At 37.5% G+C, this 22,583-nt stretch overlaps 1 protein-coding gene and 1 long non-coding RNA gene across 5 annotated transcripts in view; one reads left to right on the forward strand and one right to left on the reverse strand.

The window, feature by feature from the left end:
• FMN2 (formin 2) overlaps window positions 1–22,583 on the reverse strand; it is a 394,366-nt gene that overhangs the window by 224,409 nt on the left and 147,374 nt on the right. The window lies entirely within an intron of this gene.
• Window positions 19,264–22,450, forward strand: LOC134758705 (uncharacterized). Its single transcript, XR_010134180.1, has 2 exons — window positions 19,264–19,565; window positions 19,688–22,450. It is a non-coding gene; the product is annotated as an uncharacterized lncRNA (long non-coding RNA).

Here is a 22,583-nt window from a genome sequence, read left to right on the forward strand (position 1 = left end):
CACTTACAGATGAAAAAAATCATACAGAGACTACACTGCTGTATTCATCCAGAATCAAAGGCAAAATGCTACATCAAACCAACACCACAGATACATCTTCAGGAAAAAGTCCTCCCCTATAAAAGCAAATTCAAAAAAGTTGGAATAAGTGACTGTTATACCAGATGCACAAATATCAATGTAAATAAACAATAAACATAAAACAAAGAGATATTACACCTCCAAATGAACATAATAATTCTCCAGCAACAAATTCCAATGAAAAAGACATTCATGAAGTTCCAGAAAAAGAATTCAAAATAATGATATTAAAGAATCTCAGTGATATACAAGAAAATTCATATAAACAATACAAAGAGATTAGAAAAACAATTTAGGATATGAATGAGAAATTTATCAAAAAGATATCGTAAAAAAGAACCAAACAGAAATTCTGGGATGGAAGACTTCGTTGAATAAAATACAAAATATATTTGAAAGCTTCAGCAATAAACTAGATTAAGCAGAAGAAAGAATTTTAGAACTTGAAGACAGGTCTTTTGAAACAACCTAGTCAGATAAAAATAAAGAATAAAGAATAAAAAAGAATGAACAGGCCAGGCGTAGTGTCTCACGTCTGTAATCCTAGCACTTTGGGAGGCTGAGGCGGGCAGATAATGAGGTCAGGAGATTGAGATCATCCTGGCCAACATGGTAAAACCCCATCTCTACTTAAAAAAGTAAAATAAAATAAAATACAAAAATTAGCCGGGTGTGGTGGTGCATGCCTGTAATCCCAGCTACTCAGGAGGCTGAGGCAGGAGAATCGCTTGAACCAGGGAGTCAGAGGTTGCAATGAGCCAAGATGGCGCCACTGCACTCCAGCCTGGTGACAGAGTGAGACTCTGTCTCCAAAAACAAAACAAAAAAAAAGTGAACAAGACTACATCACACGTGGGACTCCATAAAGCAAACAAATATTTGAATTTTCAGTGTCCCAGAAGATGAAGAATAAATGAAAGGGATCAAAAACCTACTTAATGGAACAACAGCTAAAAAAAATTCCCAAGTCTAGTAAGAGATTTAGACATACAGATACAGGAAGGTCAGAAATCCCCAAATAGATACAATTCAAAAAGGTTTTCTCTGCGGCACATTAGAGTCAAACTGTCAAAAGTGAGAGGCAAAGAACAAATTCTAAAAACAGCAAGAGATAAGCATCTAGTCACTTATAAGAGAACCACCACCCACCCACCCCCCGTCAGAATAACATCTGATTTCTCAGCAAAAACCTTACTAGCCAGAAGAGAATTGAATGATATATTCAAAGAGCTGGAAAAAAAAAAAAAAAACTGCCAGCCAAAGATACTCTTCCCAGCAAAGTTACCCTTCATAAATGATGGAGAAATACAGTCTTTCCTAGACAAGCAAAAGTAGAAGGTACTAATCACCAAAAGACTGGGCCTACAATAAAAGCTTATGGCAGTCCTACACCTGCAAGCAAAAGAATGATATCCGCCATCATGAAAGCATGCAAAAGTATAAAACCTACTGGTAGAGCAAATGCACAAATAAGGAAGAGGAAGGATCCAAATGTTGCCACTATAGAAAACTACAAAACCACAATGATGAACAATAAGAGAAAAAGAAAGGAAGAAAGGATATACAAAGCAATCAGAAATCAGTTAAGGAGGCCGGAAGCAGTGGCTCACACCTGTAATCCTAGCACTTTGGGAGGGTGAGGCAGGTGGATCACCTGAGGTCAGGAGTTTGAGACCAACCTGGTCGAAATGGTGAAATCTCGTCTCTACTAAAAATACAAAAATCAGCCAGGTGAGATGGCGGGCGTCTGTAATCCCAGCTACTTGGAAGGCTGAGGCAGGAGAACTGCTTTAACCCGGGAGGCGGAGGTTGCACTGAGCCGAGATAGCGTCACTGCCCTCCAGCCTAGGCAACAGAGTGAGGCTTTGTCTCAAAAATAAATAAATAAAACAAAATAAAATACAGAAATCAATTAAGGAAATGACTTGAATTTGCCCTTACATATCAATAATAACCTTGAATGTAAACAGATTAAACTTTCCGCTTATAAAGAAGATGATAACATGATAAAAGTTTCAATTCAGCAAGAGGATGTATGTACCCAACAACGGAGCACATAGATATACAAAACATATTATTAGATCTAAAGGGAGAGACAGACTCAAATACAATAATAGTAGGAGACATCAACATCACACTCTCAGCAACAGTAGGATCATCTAGACAGAAAATTAACAAAGAAATCTAGGATTTAAACTGAACTTTAGACCAAATGGACCTAACAGACATTTACAGAACATTGCATTCAACAGCTAGAGAATACACATTCTTCTCATCATCACATGGAACATTCTTCAGAATAGATAATGTGTTAGGACACAAAGATATCAACACATTTTAAATATCGAAATCATATCAAGTATCTTCTCAGATCTCAATGAAATAAAAGTAGAAATCAGCAACAAGAGGAACTTTAGAAACTGCACAAATACATGGAAATTAAACAACCTGCTCCTCAATGACTACTGAGACCAGGAAGAAATAAAAAAAATCCTAGAAACAAATGAAATTGGAAACACAAAACACCAAAACCTATGAGATACAACAAAACTAGTGCTAAAAGGAAAGCTTAAAATAATAAATGCCTACATCAAAAAAGTAGAAAGATCTCAAATAAACAATCTAACAGTTTATATCAAGGAACCAGAAAAGCAAGAACAAAATCAGTAGGAAGAAATAAGTAATGAAGATTAGAACAGAACTAAACAAAATAAAGACTAAAAAAACCCACAAAGAATCAACAAAAGTTAGTTTTATGAAAAGATAAACAAAATTGATAAACTGCTAGCTAGACTAACCAAGAAAATGAGAGAGAAGACCCAAATGAACAAAATCAGAAATTAAAAATGAGACATTACAACTGATACCACAGAAATGTAAAAGATCATCAGAGACTATTATGAACAACTATACAATAATACACTGGAAAATCTAGAGGAAATGAATAAATTCCTGGACACATACAATCTACCAAGATTGAATCAGGAAGAAATAGAAAACCTGAACAGACTAACAATGAGTTGTGAGATTGAATCAGTAATAAAAAGTCTCCCAACAAAGAAAAGTCCAGGACCAGATGGTGTCACTGCCAAATTCTACCAAACATACAAAGAACACTAATTTTCCTCAAACTTTTCCCACCCCCCAAAAAAAATAAAAGAGAAGGGAATGCTCCCTAACTTATTCCACCAGGTCAGCATTACCCTGATATCAAAACCAGACAAGAATACAACAAAAAAGAAAACTACAGGCCAATATCCTGATGAACAGAGATGCAAAAATTCTTAACAAAACACTAACAAGTTAAGTTCAACAGCACATCTAAAGAAAATACCATAATCAAGTGGGATTTATCCCAGGGATGCAAAAATGGTTGTACATATGCAAATCAACAAATGTGATATATCAAGAGTGAAAAACAAAAGCCATATGATCATCTCAATGGACACAGAAAAAGCATTTGATAAAATTCAACATCCCTTCACGATAAAAATTCTCAATAATCTAGGAATAGTAGGAACGTATCTCAACTTAATAAAGGCATATATGGCAAACCCACAGCTAACATCATACAGAATGGGGAAAAGCTGAAAGCCTTTCCTCTAATAATTGGAACAAGACAAGGATGCTCACTTTCACCACTCCTACTTAACATAGTGCTAGAATTCCTAGCCAGAGAAATCAGGCAAGAGAAAGAAATAAAAGGATTCCAAACTGAAAGACAGGAAGTCAAATTGTTTCTCTTTACAAATGACATAAGCTTTTATCTAGAAAATATACGATGCCACCAAAAAACCATTAGTTCTGATGAACTCAGTAAAGTTGCAGTATACAAAATCAACATACAAAAATCACTAGTTTCTACAGAACAATAATGAACTAGCTGAGAAAGAAATGAAGGCAATCCAATCTCAAATAGCTACAAAAAATAAATAACTTAGGAATAAATTTAACCAAGAAGACAGAAGACCTCTGTAAGAAAAACTACAACACACTGATGAAAGAAATTGAAGAGGACAGAAACGAATAGACATTCCACGCTCATGGACAGGAAGAATAAATATTGTTGAAGTGACCCTACTCCCCAAAACAATCTCCAGATCCAGTGCAATCCTTATCAAAACAATGACATTTTTCACAGAAATACAAAAGCAACCGTAAAATTCTTATGGAGCCAAAAACAAACCTGAATAGACAAAGCAATCCGGAGCAAAACGAATAAACAAACAAAGCTGGAGGTATCACACTGCCTAACCTCAAAATATATTACAAGGTTATAGTAATCAAAACTGCATGGTATTGGTATAAAAACAAACACATAGACCAACGGAAAAGAATAGGGAACCCAGATATAAATCCACATATTTACAGGCAACTGATTTTCAACAAAGACACCAAGAACATACATGAGGGAAAAGACACCCTCTTCAATAAATTGTGCTGGAAAAAATTGGACATCTATATGCAGAACAATGAAACTTGACCCTTATCTCTCACCATATACAAAATCAGTGCAAGACGGATTAACAACTTAAAGGCAAGACTCGAAACTATAAATCTACTAGAAGTAAACAGAGGGAAAATACTTCAGGAAATTGGTCTAGGCAAAGATTTTATGGCTAAGACCTCAAAAGCACAGACAACTAAAACAAAAATAGACAAATGGGACTATTTTGAGCTAAAAAGCTTCTGGACAGCAAAAAAAACAATCAACAGAGTAAAGACATTGCCTGTTTAATGGGAGAAAATATTTGTAAACTATTCATTCAACATGGGACTAATATCCATATACAAGGAATTCAAACAACTCAACAGTACATAAAAAAATAAATAAGTAAGTAAGTAAATAAATAAATAAATAATTCATGTCCTTTGCCCACTTTTTAAGGAGGAAATGAGTAGACATTTCTCAAAAGACAACATACGAATGGCCAACAGGTATATGAAAAAAACTGCTCAACATCACTAATCATCACGAAAATGCAAATCAAACACAATGAGATATTATCTTACCCAGTTAAAATGACTATTATTTAAAAAAATAGATTCTGGCAAGGATGTGAATAAAAGGGGATTTAAATTAGTACAGTCACTATGGAAAACAATATGGAAATATTTCAAAAAACTAAAAATAGAACTACCATATGATCCAGCAATCCCACTCCTGGGTATGTACCCAAAGGGAAAATAAATATTAAAAGGATATCTTCACCCTACATTTACTGCAGTACTGTTCACAATAGCAAAGATATGAAATCAATCTGTGTCCATCAATGGACAAATAAAGAAAAAATATTTTTAAATATATATAACATGTATGTTATATATATATATCCAATTACATGTATGTACTGTAATGTATCCAATAACATGTATGTTATATATATATATATATAATCCATAAAACATATACATACATACACAACAGAATATTATCCAGGCATAAAAAAAAGAATAAAATCATGTCATTTGCAGCAACACGGATAGAACAGGAGGTTCTAAGTGAGATAAGCCAGGTAAAGAAAGTGAGATAAGCCTTAAGTGAGATAAGCCAGGTAAAGAAAGACAAGTATCATACACTCTCACTCATATGTGGGAGTGAAAAATGTTAATCTCATGGAGGTAGAAAGTAGAACAAAAGACACCAGAGGCTGGGTAGGGTGGGTGGTGGAGGGGGAGGTGATGAGGAGAGACTGATTAATGGGTACAAGCATTAGATAGAAGAAATACGTTCTAATGATAGAGGAGGGTGAGCATAGTTAACAACAATGTATTATATATTACAAAATAGCTAGAAGAAAGGACTTGAAATGTTCCTAACTCACAGAAATGATATATGCTCAAAATGACGGATACTAAATATCCAGACTTCATCACCACGAATTCTATGCATGTAACATCATAAATATGTATAAATATGATGTATCATAAATATGTATAAATATTATGTATCAATAATAAACATTGAACATGCAAGTTCTCAGGCCTTATCACAAACCTACTAATCGGAACATGAGAGTAGAAACCATCACTCTGAATTTTGAAAGCCTTCCAAGTAATTCCAAAGCCACCCGTTTCATCTCACCCCTTCCTGTCCATTCTCCAAACTGATATCCAAGTACCCTCTCTAAAAATGCTGATATCTGCATGTTGCTTTCTAATCATAGGTTTTAAACCCAGTTGGCTCATGTTTAAGGGTTAGTCCTTTAAAAAGTCTTATAGAATCTTTCACATTTCATATCTGGAATTTGCTTTTTTTTTTTTTTTTTTGAAATGGAGTTTTGCTCTTGTTGCCCAGGCTGGAGTGCAATGGCACGATCTCAGGTCACTGCAATCTCCGCCTCCCGGGTTCAAGCGATTTTCCTGCCTCAGCCTCGTGAGTAGCTGAGGTTACAGGCATGCGGGACCATGCCCAGCCAATTTTGTATTTATAGCAGAGATGGGGTTTCTCCATGTTGGTAAGGATGCTCTCAAACTCCCAACCTCAGGTGATCTGCCTGCCTCGGCCTCCCACAGTGATGAGATTACAGGCTTGAGCCACCACTCCCGGCCTGCTTTTTCTATTATAATTCAAACGCACCTGATTACAAACTGGATTTTACATTTAAATGCCTAAGATTTTACATAGGAACAATAATCATCTACCGCCTTTCAGAAGGCAGACATTCAGAAGAGGGCAGATGTCTAAAAGGATGGATTCCACAGTGTCCTTAAGTAACCCAAACTTTGCATTATGAACCACTGCTATGATCTGACCTTTTTTTCCAACACCTTGGAGAAGAAGAACCTAAAGTTAGAACATTCTTAGAATTCAGTGACCACAATACAATGAAGAGGAGAGTAGACTCTTCTAAGATGATCTCAGAACTGAGGCAAAACGCAGAAAATGCAGAATTAACACATTTGAAATCTATAAAATTAGAACTTATAATCAGAAAAAAGAATTATCTTGAATCTGCTTTAATGTCAGGTCTCTTAATAATTCTCTCAATAAAGTTATCATCTCAGGCTTCCCTAGAAGGCAGGACTGTGTAGAGATTATGAACACGCTCTCTGTAAAATAAAGCAGTATTTCTCAAACTTCATGTGTACTTGAATCATCTGGGATCCTTTAAAATGCAGATTCTGATCCCTAAATCTGGGTGGGACTGAGGTTCTTTGTTTCTAACAAGCTTTCAGGTGATGCCAGTTCTTCTGGTGCACAGATTGTGAGGTTCTCCTACCTGCTTTCTAATGTGTTGGAGAAAAGCTACTCCAACATCCTAAAGCCTCAGTTACCTCCCCTAGAAAAATGATTAAAACAGTATCAAATTCCAAAGACTGCAGTGGATATTCAGTGAGGTACTCTTAGTGGCATGGTTATAGCTGATTGTAGCCTCTAACTCCCAGGCTCAAGTGATCCCTCCCACCTCAGCCTCCTAAGTGGCTGGGATTACAGCCATGTTCCACAGCGCCAGCCTACATCCTACTTTTATCCAGGGATAGCCATATGACTAAGTTACGACAACAGAATGCAGGGAGCAATAAAAGCGCAGCCTTCAAAAGGCTGGCTGGCCCTCTACTTTTTTTATTTATTTTTATTTTTTGAGAGGGAGTCTCGCTCTGTCACCCAGGCTGGAGTACAGTGGCACGATCTCAGCTCACTGCAACCTCTGCCTCCTGGGTTCACGTGATTCTCCTGCCTCAGTCTCCCGAGTAGCTGGGACTACAGGCATCCGCCACCATGCCCGGCTGATTTTTTGTATTTTTAGTAGAGACAGGGTTTCACCATGTTAGCCAGGATGGTCTCGATCTCCCGACCTCGTGATCCGCCCGCCACGGCCTCCCCAAGTGCCTGGATTACAGGCGTAAGCCACTGCGCCTGGCTGGCCCTCTACTTTCTCTATCCTTTTCCTCTCAGGCTGAGGCAGAATTATGGAAGTGAGCCATCATCAGTTATACTATGTCCTGAGGGTGAAGCAACAGAAGGCCTGGGGAATGAATCTCTGGACAGCCTGATGGAACACAGGCACTGCACCTCCCTGGGCACTTACCTGACTAGATTTCTCCATGAGAGAGATAAAATTAACTTTTCATCTTTTACAAGTCACAACAGAGACCACCAAACCAGTATTTTAACTAATACCCGTACTACACATCAGGCCTTGTGCTAGGCAGTAGCGTAAATGCACAGAAGACCATAAAAAAACCAGACACTTATCATCCTCTGCCTAATGAGCTCTATTTCACAACCCCTAGAGCTCAGTCAGTGATATCATGATCTCCAGTCATCAGGATGGGAACCTTTGACTAACTTCCTCTGCATTTCTGGCATCCAGCCACACGTCAGGTTCCACTGATGCTTCCTTGTTTTTCATTCTTCTCTTTCACTACCACCACCCTGCTGCAAGTTCTCATCACTTCCTCCCAGAGAGTACGGGTAGAGTGGGATTCTGCCTCTAGGATCTCAGTCCTGCTCTCAGCCCAGCATTCTGTACTGCCTTCATCCTGTCACTCCCCTTTTAACAGATATTTAGTGGCCCCTGATAATTTATTTCTCTTCTATTTTCTATTTTCAAAATGACAAACTCTGACTATTCAGTGGACAGGAATGTTCAAGTCTCATTCCACTGTGATGCTTCTCCTGAACATCCCTCTACTTCCCACAGAACTCTTACGGGAGCTGACTTAGGAGCCACTTCTTTACTCTTTTGAGACTATATACTCTCCTACTGCAACATATACATGATAAAGTGATTTGGGGGCAATTTTCACTAAAGTATAATTACCTCTAGACAAAGTCTGTATCATATTGCTTACTGTAGTACTCAGCACAATGATTGATATATTGTAAGCATCCAAGAATGTCTGCTGAATAAGTAAACCTTGTTTAAACTGCTGTGCCCAGCTTAGATGTCCCACAATAAACTTGGAAAAATGGTTAGACAACCAACCTTGGCTAGACATCAGAATTACTTAGGTACCTTCTTAAATAAAGGATCCTGCTCTCCCTTCTGAAAAGTCAATTTTCTCTAGAGTAGGGCCTGGAATATGTATGTTTTAAAAAATACCACAGCTGATGCTGGTGCAGATTTGGGAACCACTGAATACTTCTTTTGAAAAGGAAGTATTTGAATAATGGTTGAACTGTGATTCTACTATTAAACTCAAGAACTGCAAGATAATATCTTCTGTAACTTAGAATCATATCAAGACATAGTAGAAAGTTTATGTGAACTATATTTATTACACAAGTAGCCCAAACCCCATTTAAGTAATTATTTGATCAGTCAACATGGTGTTTATTGCTAATTCGGAAGTTTAAACATAGTATGCATCTTATATGTGTCACATGGAATATTAGCTAATTAAGATGACATCAAAGAGCTCCACATTAAATATCCAATAGAGATAACTTGAAGTTTCTTGCAAGTTCTTACAAGCTAGTAAAATCTCACAATTTCTTATAAGCTAGTAAAATCTCACAATTTTTTACAAGCTAGTAAATAATTTGCACACAGTCTAAATGTAGAGTCACAACAAAAGTTTTAGTTTCCTGATTCCTAGTTAAGAGAGCATATTGCTTTCTTCTGAAATGGCATGTCATGAACTTGCTGAAAAGTGGACATTAAATAAGGGATAAACGGCCAGATCCAATAAGGCAAATCTTTCTCTGAATAGAAAAAGATAAGATTACTCAATAATAGAGATGAATTAAGGTAAATTTCAAAGCAGAACCTCAGAATGTGAAAACTGTTGTTTCTCAAACGACATTAGAGCACAAGGTGGTATATCCAGAGGTATGCAAGGTACTCAAGGAATAAGAGCTATCAAATGCCCAAGAACACCCTAATGACCAGGAGAATATAAGCAAATATGAAATAGTAAATCCAAAGTGAACAAGAGATGTAAGAATAGAAGGAAAGGCAAAGAGAACAATTCCCAAACTCAAGATTTCCAATGATTTGATCTGTATCAGAGTAGGAGATCCATATTTCAGGACACGTCTTTGCCTAAATTAGCACCCATGTAACTTTGGACCAGTTCCTTGGCCTCAAGATCTCAATTTTCCTACCTGTAGAATACAGTTAATAATCCATATGCAACATTCCCATAACTTGAGATAAACAAATTCGTTAAAGTATAAAATATTTTCAAAGCATAAAATGTCTTGCAAATGCCAGGTGCTAGTGTTTTATTTTGTAATCCAATAACCGGCAGTTATATTTATGATGTTGTAAAATCACTTGAGTTTATTCCAACAAGAGGAACAGCAAAGACAATAGAAGGCGATAAGAAATAAACATCTAAAATTAAGAAGGAGAACAACCCATACATTGGCCAACTCCTGCCCCCTTGGGAATTTACAAAGTGTGATTTCTCCAAGAACTCTTTAGACATACTGTTGTTGGCTATCTCATAACTTTGATTTGGATTCAGTTTTCTTACTTTGGAAAGATAAATTCATCTCTAGATTTCTGACCCAATGAGAATCAGGAACCATGAGCCTTTTCTGAACTGTCTGATACTATTTCATGAAAACAGCAGTCATTTTAAATCTTAACTAGTCTACACTCAAAAGTGAAGAATGCTTGCATGAGATTTTGCAGAGCAAGAGGTTATCAGGGTTTTTTGTTTTTTGGTTTTTTTTTTCGGTCTACTCCCGCAACCAAGGAAGACTGCAGTCTTATTTACACTACCGTATTCTCCTACTCAGATTAATGGTAAGCCTCAGGGGAGGGTGGCCGATCTCACAGGCATCCAACAGCATTCCAAGGCACTGCAGACCACAGAAGGCACTGACACTGACCATGCCCACAAGTGGTATCTCCAGACTATCTGGTTGGCACCAGACAATCCTCTTTACTCGGGCAGCCTAGATTCAATCTCAGAAGCAAAGCAGAATTACAGTTTGCTAATTGGTGAGGTGACATTTGACACCTCTCACTGATTAAGAATCTAGAAGCCTGCTTCTGAACTTGGTCCCAGATGTGCCTCTTGGCAGAGGATCAAGCTATGGTGTGGGTGAAAGCGTGTTGCTTTGTTTGTCCTGCCTTTGGGTCTGAGTCAGCCTCAGAAGGAGACTGACAGCTATGGAATTTGGTAAGGTTACCAAGAAGAGCCTCTTGTACTCTCCTGGCCTGTCTCTCTCATTTGGTTGTCTTGATGTGTATTTTAGACTTAAGTTTGGAGAGCTGTGTCTCCTGGTTGTAACGTCATCTGGATGTTGTTCCTCAACTGAGTAGGTTGTTTCAATCTCTCCTGACACCATCTTCTTGGTTCCTGCTTTCATTCTTATTTAGTCTATGATCCTGATACCGGTCTCCTGGTCCCATCCCTCAGGTTGTTCTAAGAAACTAGAAGCAAGAATTTCAAATATGTGCAAGTAAGTCTGCAGGACATCTTCCCACCAAGTAAAAACTAGTGTCCATCTGACTTCTCCATTGTTTCTTGATAACAATATCTCCCTCGACTATCTTTTGCCATTCAATATACCATTATAAATCACTGTTAAACCAGAAATCAAGTCAGACATGAAAGATGTGTCATTTTAAAAAGAAGCAAATGCATGTTATATAAAAGCGATTTGGTAAACTCTAAGACATACGTGTTCCAAGTTGATTTTAAGAAAGGCACACTAGCCGGGCGTGGTGGCTCACGCCTGTAATCCCAGCACTTTGGGAGGCCGAGGCGGGCGGATCACGAGGTCAGGAGATCGAGACCATCCTGGCTAACACGGTGAAACCCCGTCTCTACTAAAAATACAAAAAATTAGCCGGGCGTGGTGGCAGGCGCCTGTAGTCCCAGTTACTTAGGAGGCTGAGGCAGGAGAATGGCGTGAACCCGGGAGGCAGAGCTTGCAGTGAGCCGAGATCGGAGCTTGCAGTGAGGGGAGATCCAGCCTGGGCAACAGAGTGAGACTCCATCTCAAAAAAAAAAAAAAACAAAAAAAAAGCAAGGCACACTAAAATAAAGAAAATGATACCTACCTAGCCTACAAGATCAGCCACACTTATGATCCAACCCAATCAATGGTTAGATTCTTCTCTTAGAATACAAGCTGTTAAACAAGAGGAGTAGAGCCATAGCCTTTTCTAAATACAGTCAAGTTGAAGAGAGTAATTAAATGTCCCAGCAGCGTGACACGCATAAATCACATCTGTAAAAATAATAACTATTATGTATTGAGTCACAGAAATGAATGATGTTCAGTATGAAAAATTGCTGAAAGACCCAAGCCAGAGAGGCAGGCTGGGATTTCTTGTCGGCTAAGTCTGACTCCAAAGTTCACTTGTCCTCTGCTGTAGGCAGGCCCTGAGAGCTATGTGCACACACACCTCTGCCATAACACAACACTAAATACAGAACAGGAATTTGCTAACAAAAAACCAAGGGAACTTCTTAGGCTTTTTGATATTTTTCTTTAAAGGGATAAGTTTAAAAGAATTAGAAACTCAATTTCTTATTTATATTAACTTTTTCTTTCTTAGAAAAAGTTGAAACATTTAGGATGACCTTGACAAAAAAAATACAATAAAATAAAAATCAAGAGTTGAAAATACACCAAAGTGATTCCAAACAAACCGATGAAGAAACAAAATGGCATTAGGTATATATTTTATTAAAGTTTTTATTCTAGCAGGTTGCATTTCTAAATTTCACAGTTTGTTTAAAAATATCACAGTAACATGCACTATAATGCTGCAGTATCAGCAAGCTCTTAAAACAAAATGCCTTTCTAATTTAAACCAACTATCCTAAGTCTCCAGCTTTCTCCACTCTTTAAAGCAAAAAGAAAATATGCACAGATGTTTAAACTCCTTGAAATTAAAATAACATTACAATCTTTTATTCTTTGAACATATCTTTTTGCCAGTCTAGCCAATTTTGGCATGAAAAATATTTGCAAGATATAATTTGGACCTTCGCTATTTCAAATATCTTGGAAAGGAGAAAACAATGTTTCACCTATCTGGTTGCATACAAGTCTGCTGAGCTATATTTTTCCCTTCAGAATTCCCCCTAAAAATCTGGTTTTAGATATGTATCCTATCTATAATTTTCATATTATGTTTTCAGCACTTAGAATTCAGTTAGAAGCATCAAAGTTTACAATAAAAATTAAAATATAAGAAAACCAATACATTGTGAGTACCATATCTAAATGTTTCACGATACTGCCAAAAATATTTGGATATCAAGAATGTGTCTACAAAATACAGGCATCAGCATCTCACTTTGTACTTCGTTATCTCAATGAGAGATATTAATCATCACAAATAAAAGACATGATGCAGATAATAAGGTTAGTGACAACCACAAAGGAATAAAAGACTCTTATTGAGACCATGTGCATATTTATTATTATGTTGTAGCAAGTATGTATTCAGAGAACATTATTTGGTGCATAATAAAGGGCTTTAGTTTATTCTTCCTTGTAATCACTGCCAAAATCCAGTGAAACAGGTACCACTACGCTCCACATTTTACAGCAGAAGTGGCTGTTCAAGGTCACATATCCATAAAGTGGCAGAGCTAGGACATGAACCAGGCAGTCTGGCACCAGGCTCTATCCCCTTGACCACTATTCCACACTACCTCCCAGCCGCATGGAGAGCACACTCCTGCCAAGGAATGAGACACACGGTGCCTCATTTTCCCCACTATTTCCTTAACGCCCTGTGTTATCAAATACAATTAATATGGGCAGACAGAACATAAAGAGAATAAATTAGTTTTCAAATTGTTAACTAGAAAGCAAACCTTAGGCGGTAAGGTCCATCTGAATATTCTGTCTTATGTATTGCTCAATTTCAGGGAAATTATGAAAAACAAATAACAACCAAAATAGTTCCCTTCCTTTGTAGTTATAACAACAACAAAATGCCTATGATAAATTTAGATGAAAAGTTTGATAGAGAAGATGTTAAATATTCAGAAAACAAATGAATCACTTAGCATATGTTTATTGACTAGAATCACATAACAAACTTTTAATGATTTAGTAAATGGTCATTCGGTATTCAGGCGTTTTGCTTCACTTCCTGCTCTTTGGCCAATGGCCTGATGTTTCTTTCTGGCCCTTTTATAGGGACAAGATTTAATTTCTTGCTCCATCCATAGAGTATGCTGGTGCTTTTAGCACTGTGAAGACACAAAGATGAAAACTGGATTTGACCCTATCCTATGGAGGAAGACATGTCCAGCTTCCTTGCAAGTCTACAATCTTTATTTCTAGAAATGACATACTGAATAAGCAAGCGGCTGATTCTTCAAAGACCTCCTAGAGTTTGGAAGTTAAAGAGAGATAAACAGTGGCATGTCAGTGAGTTAATTTATGATGCTCATTCTTAGAGAATAAAAATTTCAACATGTGATTTTAAGCCTTTACAGACCAAATAGTCTTCTTTCTGATGGCATCATTTTCAGGGATCATATATTTAGCATTTTTCCTTTCTTTAACAAACCCATTTGAAGAAATTTATCATATTGTGTCAAACAATTCTATCACATCCTCGTCCAACAATAGCCAAATCATTCATTATTCCTATCCCTGAAGACATCTTCAACTCTATTGTCCCAGAGTCTCAAATTAGCGTTTTGCTGTTCAATGAAAAGTTTTTCTAAAGTGGCCACTATTAAGAAATTTTAGTTTTTAAAATATTGTTATTCTATAGTAAAGTGAGCAAAACTCAAGTATAGAGTTCACTTAATTATTGCTTACAAATGCATCGTTGTAACTATCACTCAGATCATTGTATAGGACATTATCAGCACTCCTGAAAGCTCCATTTATACCTCCTTCCTTTCAATACTCCCCCACACAAAAGTCTCATTCTAACTTCTATCGTCACAGATAACTTCTGCCTGTTCTTGAACATCATAAATGGAAACACTTTGTTTATAATGGCTTTTGCCTGTAAAATCCATATTGTTGTTGAGTATAACAGATTGCTATTTTTCATTGTTACTATTCCACTGTGTATCTAATATTGATAGATATTTAGAAGGTTTGCAGTTTAGGGTTTTTCAAGTAATGCTACTCCTATGACTACTGGGTCCTAGGGGAAATGTATTTGAACCTGAGTATTTACTATGAAGTAGATTTCCAACGTGATTGTACTTGTTTGTAACTCTAGCAGAGCAACTAATGAAATGAACAAATAAAAACTTCATACTTTTCAATAATTTTCTTAAAAATTTACCTTGTTATGATAAAATTATTAGCTACCTCAGAACAAAATCACAAGATTAAATAAGTCACGCAGGAGCCTATAAACTAGTTAAATATCTTGAAAAGTCATTATATGTGTCAGTGGTTTCTAATACCACATCTACAGATACATACACATGATGAAGAGATACACTGTTAGGTATTCACCAAATAAGTTTTAATGTCTTCACCCAAGATCACTGGCTGAACATTCAGAAGCAGTGGTTATAAGGATACACAATGTTAAACATATTTCAAGTTTTCATAAATATCTCTATTGAATGATTATCTAATAGATAGCTAAATGATGTCATTCTAACTCCTAAATGTTCCTCAAATCAGTCCTTTCTTCTCAATCATCATTACCTTATTTGAACACCATTATCTTCCCCAAAGCACTACAGTCAGCTGCATAAAGGTATTTAGTTAAAAGTAAATTTGAATTTTCGATAAGTATACAAGCATTTGCTGGAAACGACTACAAGCTAATGTTTATTTCTGGGTTGGATTTTTCCAGATAGTTCATTCTGCTTAATGCCTAGAATCTGTAGACAATGTGTTCATAGAAACAAACACAGCCAGATCAAAATCCTGAGGAAGGAAATCATCTTTTAAAAGACTCATTGAGAAGTCAAATAAAAGCAATTTTAGAATCAGATGCTATTTGGGATTATGAAAGTTTGTGTTCCCAAGCCTAGTGTAATTCTCTTAAATTTAAGTCAGCAAGTAGGCAAAGAAACTCAAGTATCCTCTAGAATTCTGCATGTATAACTCAACTCCAATCTCTCTCAAAGCCCAGTCTTATTCTGCAATTTGCCCCCTACCCCGTCCACCCCTCCCAAGACAAAGTGCTAAGCCCAGTGCTTGGCACACAGTTATTCTTCAATAAACAGTAATGGAGTGAATTAATGCCACATGGAGTCTCTGATTATCTTAATGCTCCAGTGAAATTCCCTTCTGTCACCACACCATGACTCAATCTGAGAGGAAGACGTGTCCCATTCTGTAAGTGATTCCATCCCAAGATAAAAAGACCAGCTGCGGTATTTAATTAGTCTATTTCGAAAAATCCAGAGAAGGGAAAGATACTGAAAATGCATATCAGTAAACAAAATGCGTAACAGCAGTTCTACAGGGTAGGAAACTGATAACGGACAAGACCTTGACACTTAAAATCACATGGTCTGTGCAAAGGGGCAAGCTGGGGTCACCAGCAGCTGGTATGCACAGCTGAGTCAAGGCTGACTTGAACAACTGTAAGCAGCTCTTAAAAAAAGATCCCTGATTGTTTTCTAAGTTGGTGGCAACTTATCTGACTATACCTGTTAATTATCTGCACAAGAACCAACAACAGGGACAGTCAGCCATCAGACAAACTCTTAGAAAGACAGAACTGTTAGCCCAGTCTTTAAATCGTTGTTTTGTTTCATGAGATAAGAGGTAGAAATGTGGCTTAAGAAACTAAGATCCAAATCCTAGCCTATTCCATGACTATTCCCAGGTATGTGAAAAACAACAACAAAAACTCACATCCTTCCTGTCCTTAGCTACCATTAGTGGAAGCAATATTGACTTTGCTGAAGACATAAAGAATAAGTCACTTAACTTTGTAAAGGCACTTCCATAAAAAGTTAAACCCAAAGTAGCAAAAAGGAAAACAAAATCCCTGAAAGAAATCCCTGGAAGAGTTTAATTTTTATATGGCTGATATAGTTTGGATGTTTGTCCCCTCCAAATCTCATACTGAAATGTGATTTTCCACTGTTAAAGGTGGGTCCTAGCGAGAGGTGACTTGGTCATGGGAGAGGATCACTCATGAATGGCTTTGTGCCCTCCTCATGGGAATGAGTGAGTTATCACTCTATTAGTTCCCAAGAGATGTGACTGTTAAAAAGAGGCTGGCACTTCCTCCTCTTTCTCTTGCTTCCTCTCTCACCATGTGACATCCCTGCTCCCCTCTTCACCTTCTGCCGTGAGTAAAACCTTCATGGCAGAAGGTGATGAGGCCTCCTCAGAAGCTGAGCAGATGTGGGTGCCTTGCTTGTGTGGCCTACAGAACCATGAGCCAAATAAACCTCTTTTCTTTGTAAAATACCCAGTCCCAGGTATTCCTTTATAACAGTGCAAAACTAACACAAGGGTCTTTTCAAAAAGTCTAATGAATCTGGAACAGATAATCTTTAATGCTGGCGACGAGGCAATACCACGGGGTGTCCCACTGTATTAGGGGCCTGAAGTATGTAGTTAAAGGCATGGCGAGAGTGAGAGTCACTAAAGCTAAAAGCTTCCATTCTAAACAGTATGGATGGTGCTAGGGAGATGAGAAAAAATTCCATTTTCAGGTCATCACCTGAAAGGAAATCACCTTTCTACCAATAGAACTGAATGAGTGCAAAGAGCTGAAGTCATGCAAAAAACGCCATAATGATCAGCAGAATCCTAGGCTTCAACTTTCACCGCAGATCATGCATGGAGTAAATTTGCTCAAGCATGAATCACACACCCACCTCCTTTGTGTCTATCTCCAAACGGGTACAAGGTAATTCCACACCAAAAACAGTCTCCTGGGGAAGAAGAAACCCTCACACATGATACAATAGACATGAATAACCTAAGATATTAAAAAACTAGAAACTTAAAAAAGAAACATCTGAATGATCAGGAGTGACTAATGAATATATTACCAGACGTTCTGGGTGGGATTTTTTTCTGCCAGGCCAACTTTGATATGGGGCAGAGGAAGAAGAGGGGAGATGGCTCCTTATTCTCAAAGGTGGTTGACTTCACTAGAAGACAGGAAAAGCTTGAGGTTTATGCCCTTCACTGATGCAAGATTACACAACTAACTAATCTGGGGTCTGGACACAGTGGCTCATGCCTGTAATGCCAGCAACTTGGGAGGCCGAGGTGGGTGGATCACTTGAGCCCAGGATTTTGAAACCAGCCTGGGCAACATAGTGAGAACCCATTTCTAAAAAAAATAATAAAAAAATTTTAATTAGCCAGGCATGGTGTCATGCACCTATAATCCCAGATACTTGGGACGCTGAGGCAGAAGAATCACCTAAGCCCAGGAGTTTGAAGCTGTCGTGAGCGATGATCACACCACTGCACTCCAGCCTGGAAAACAGAGAGAGACCCTCATCTCTGAAAAAAAAACAAAAAAATTAATTAAATTATTTAAAAATCAAAATCTGATCCAAATAAAACGAGTGTTTAAAATGAAAAGCAAATGAATATCATAGCAATATTAACTTCACCATGGACTGATGTCTTGGCTTAGAAGTCTTTCTATTTAATCGTGCAAAGATGACGTCCATGCACTCTTTCTCAACTTGTATGAGGATACCCTGGACAGAAAGAAGTCACTCTTGATTTATCGCAATATCTTAGACTTCATCTTTTCCCCCTTTCTCATTTTTGAATTAGAAGCCAAAAAACTAAAGTAGAGGCAGGAAAGAGAATAATTTTAGTTTGTATAAATACCAAATTACTCTTTAGTATGAGTCATGTGTTATAGATTGTTTGAAGAATTTTGCGTGCAATACTGGTTGCCATACACAGGATGCTAATTGTAGCTCAACATGGAATACAGAAAAGAATACAGATCCTTGAACAATCTGAAATTGTAAGTGTAGTTAAGAGGGATGTACTCATTCCTCTTACAAACATTAGAAGCTGACGTGGCCAGGATTTTTAAAAGTTTATAAGTATATGAAAAAAATATTTTTATATAATTGGTTTGCTAAAACATAACTGGAGAAATAAAGTAAGGAAACTAGCTTGTCATGAAGAGAATAACCCTTAGTTTCCTCAGGGATACAGGGAATACAGGAAGTTATCCTCATCTGACTCAACGTGATTCAACATGGTTTTCTAATTATAGCTAATCTGTGGGGAGGCTGATACACACATTTGTAGTGGGGGGGGGGGGGTGGTGGTGATGACAGAAAGTTTTTTACACATCTCCTAAAGCAGAAATCATGTGGTTATTGTCCAACATCACAATTATGGCAAGCAAGATATATGTCTCTTTGTGGTGGAAAAGATACAGACATGCAAACTCAGACTGGATTTGGGCTAAAGAGACAAATCAGCATCTTCACATACAATGCTCAGGTGCACTCACCCTTCCAAGGCCTGTTTCCCTTTCTTCTACAATGGGTTTTCCCTTTTCTGGAAGATCTCTACACCCTTGATATCTTCTCCGACAGAAGTTCTGCCCATTGTGTAAAATTTCTTTGGCCCTTCTCACCTTTTTCTCCTCTTTTCAGGGGTCATCGGGAAGAAGGTAAGAATCATGGCGAGGGTAGGGGGGATGAGTGTCACCTGAGGAGGTTGTTAATGCAAAAAAATTCAATAATTTGTTCGAATTTTTTCTGCCTCTTTTTTTTTTCCGCTTTGTCCCCCTAGAAAAACCAGCTGGCACTATGAGCTCAAGGGAAGTCTGACTGGAATAGGTGGAAAGGAATGAATTTAAACTCACGGCTGTCTATGAGTTTAAAATATCTTATCAGTTGAAAAGATCCAAGAAATAATGAATTCATACCCTGCAAAAATTCTATCCTTCCAACATCCCTTTCATCCATCTGAAAGGCTGAATCACATCTGCCTGGGACTTTAAAGTAACTATGAAATATAGACCATCATTGCCAGTGGGTATCATCAATAGTTGTAAAGAATCCATTTCCAGAGTTTCTGGATCACTAAAATGGGCTATTTTGCTTGTTAAGGAGGGAGGGGGCCAATGTGCAATGTGTGAGTCCGCCTGCCTCTTGCTTCTAGTTCTTTTTATGCGCACACAGAAAGAGGAGGAATATCATACGCTGGTTTTATCCCTAATGAATTAATGAGGTGGTCCTATTCTTTGTAAGGTCCTACTAATTAATTAATGAAGTGGTCCTATTCTTTGTAAGGTCCTGCTAATTAATTAATGAGGTGGTCCTATTCTTTGTAAGATTTACGTATTGAGTTTTTCAGAATAAGCAACATCTTTCAAATGTGAATTTTTCTCTTAAACTCAGCATGAGTCTTCAGCACAATAGTATGTCACTTCCTCTAGATGACTTCTGTGGAATTAAATTTAAAAATCAGTAGAATAGTCTTAGCAAGAGAGATGGTTTTACATGCTTTGAGAAAGAAATTTAAAAGGAAGATAGACCCATACACAGTCTTTTTTTTTTTTTTTTCTTTTTTGAGATGAAGTCTCGCTCTGTCACCCAGGCTGGAGTGCAGTGGTGCGATCTCTGCTCACTGCAACTTCTGTTCACCTCCAGGGTTTGAGCGATTCTCCTGCCTCAGCCTCCTGAGTAGCTGGGATTACAGGTGCCCGCCACCAAGCCCGGATAATTTTTGTCTTTTTAGTAAAGACGGGGTTTCACCATGTTGGTCAGGCTGGTATTGAACCCCTGAGCTCAGGTGATCCACCTGCCTTGGCCTCCCAAAGTGCTGGGATTACAGGAGTGAGCCACCGAGCCCGGCCATCATATACAGTAGTTTTCTAATAATCTGAATTTATTAAGTGGCTGTTACAGTGAATGAATGAATTTTTAAAAAGCGTGGGCAACAATAAACCACTAGAAATTTACAACAGCTTACATTTTAAAACTACGATGTTGATGTGAGTAAACACACAGAAAAGATAAAATAAATATCTGAGCAAAACAGCAAGGCCACAGTAAGATGAGTAAGAAAAACAGTAAGGATGTGACAGATTCAACAAAGTCCTGGGTGGCCTAGTAGGGAAAAAAAATGTATAGTAGACTATTATAAGGAAGGAATGCCGTGGTTATTAAAACAGGGTACTGAAATCTGTGAAACCATATTAGTAACCTCAAGAATGGCAAACATGACTTATTAAGTTGGATTAAGAAAAAAAGAGGGCAAACTGAAAACAAATTACTGTTTGGTATGAGTCATATGTTATAGATTCTTTCTAGAATTTTGCATGCAATCCTGGTTGCCATACATGAGATGTTAATTGTATCTCAACATGAATACAGAAAAGAGTAGAGATTCTTGAACAATCTAAAATGTTAAGTGTAGTTAAGAGGGATGTATTCTTTCCTGTTAGAAACATTAGAAGCTGACATGGCCTGGATTTGTTAAAGTATACGTGTATGAAAAAAATATTTTTAAGTAGGTTTTCAACTCCATAGTGTTGCATAATTTCAAATTAAGAAAAAGAGGCTGATTGTGGTGGCTCACACCTGTAATGCCAGCACTTTGGGAGGCCAATGTGGGTGGATCACAAGGTCAGGAGATCGAGACCATCCTGGCCAACATTGTGAAACCCTGTCTCTACTAAAAAAAAAAAAAAAAAGATTAGCTGGGCCTGGTGGTTGGTGTGTGCCTGGTGCCTGTAGTCCCAGCTACTTGGGAGGCTGAGGCAGGAGAGTCCCTTGAACCCAGGAGGCGGAGGTTGCAGTGAGCTGAGATCGCGTCATTGCATCCAGCCTGGTGACAGAGCAAGACTCCATCTCAAAAAAAATAAAAAATAAAAAGAAAAAGAATGAGCAAATGGAAGAGATTCAGCAACATAAATGTTAAGATGCTCATGGTAAAGAATATAAGTAATACTCTTATCTGAAAAAGTGAAGAAAACATATGGAAGATGTTACCAGGAAGGAAACCAAGCAATGAGGATCAATGAATTCAAGAAGTGCCTACAAACGCTTTGGAGAACAGAGGGATTTTTAAAAGGGATAAACTCAGAGGATGATAAGACCGGATAAATGTGACAAGAGGACTTCTTCAAAACCACTATTTCTAGTGCTTGAAGACATTTATTGAATAACATAAACCCAAAGAAGCTTGCCTTACATAAGCTCTTTATGCTGTTTGGGTAGAAAAAATCTCGCAAACTAAATCCAAGTTTGAAAATGCAAAACTACTGAATCAGTTCAAACCTAATTATTATTTCAAGTCACCACTGTACCTACTACAAGCCCCTCACAAATCATGCCAGATTAAACACCTCAGGCCCTCAAACTTGTATGCCTTTAAATCACTATTCAGAAGCTGTGCTTTTCCTCCTAGTTAAATAAATGATTCTAATTTAGCCGATGGTATAATTTGCTTTTAAACTGTGTATTTTACACTAACACCTGTTTCCTTCCTGTTCAACTTTCTGTCACTAAAATATTCAGAATAAACTGAAACCACCTTGCCATTTGATCTTCTTCATCTGCATTTTATAATGATCAGATTTTTTAATACAGTCAAGCTTTGTTCACATTGGTAGAAACATAGCAAAATACATTTTCAATCATTTTAAAAAGAAAAAGCTTTGTTTTGGTCTTATATTTGG

This window comes from Gorilla gorilla, chromosome 1, assembly GCF_029281585.2.
Source record: "Gorilla gorilla gorilla isolate KB3781 chromosome 1, NHGRI_mGorGor1-v2.1_pri, whole genome shotgun sequence".
In the NCBI taxonomy this organism is placed as follows: Eukaryota; Metazoa; Chordata; class Mammalia; order Primates; family Hominidae; genus Gorilla; species Gorilla gorilla.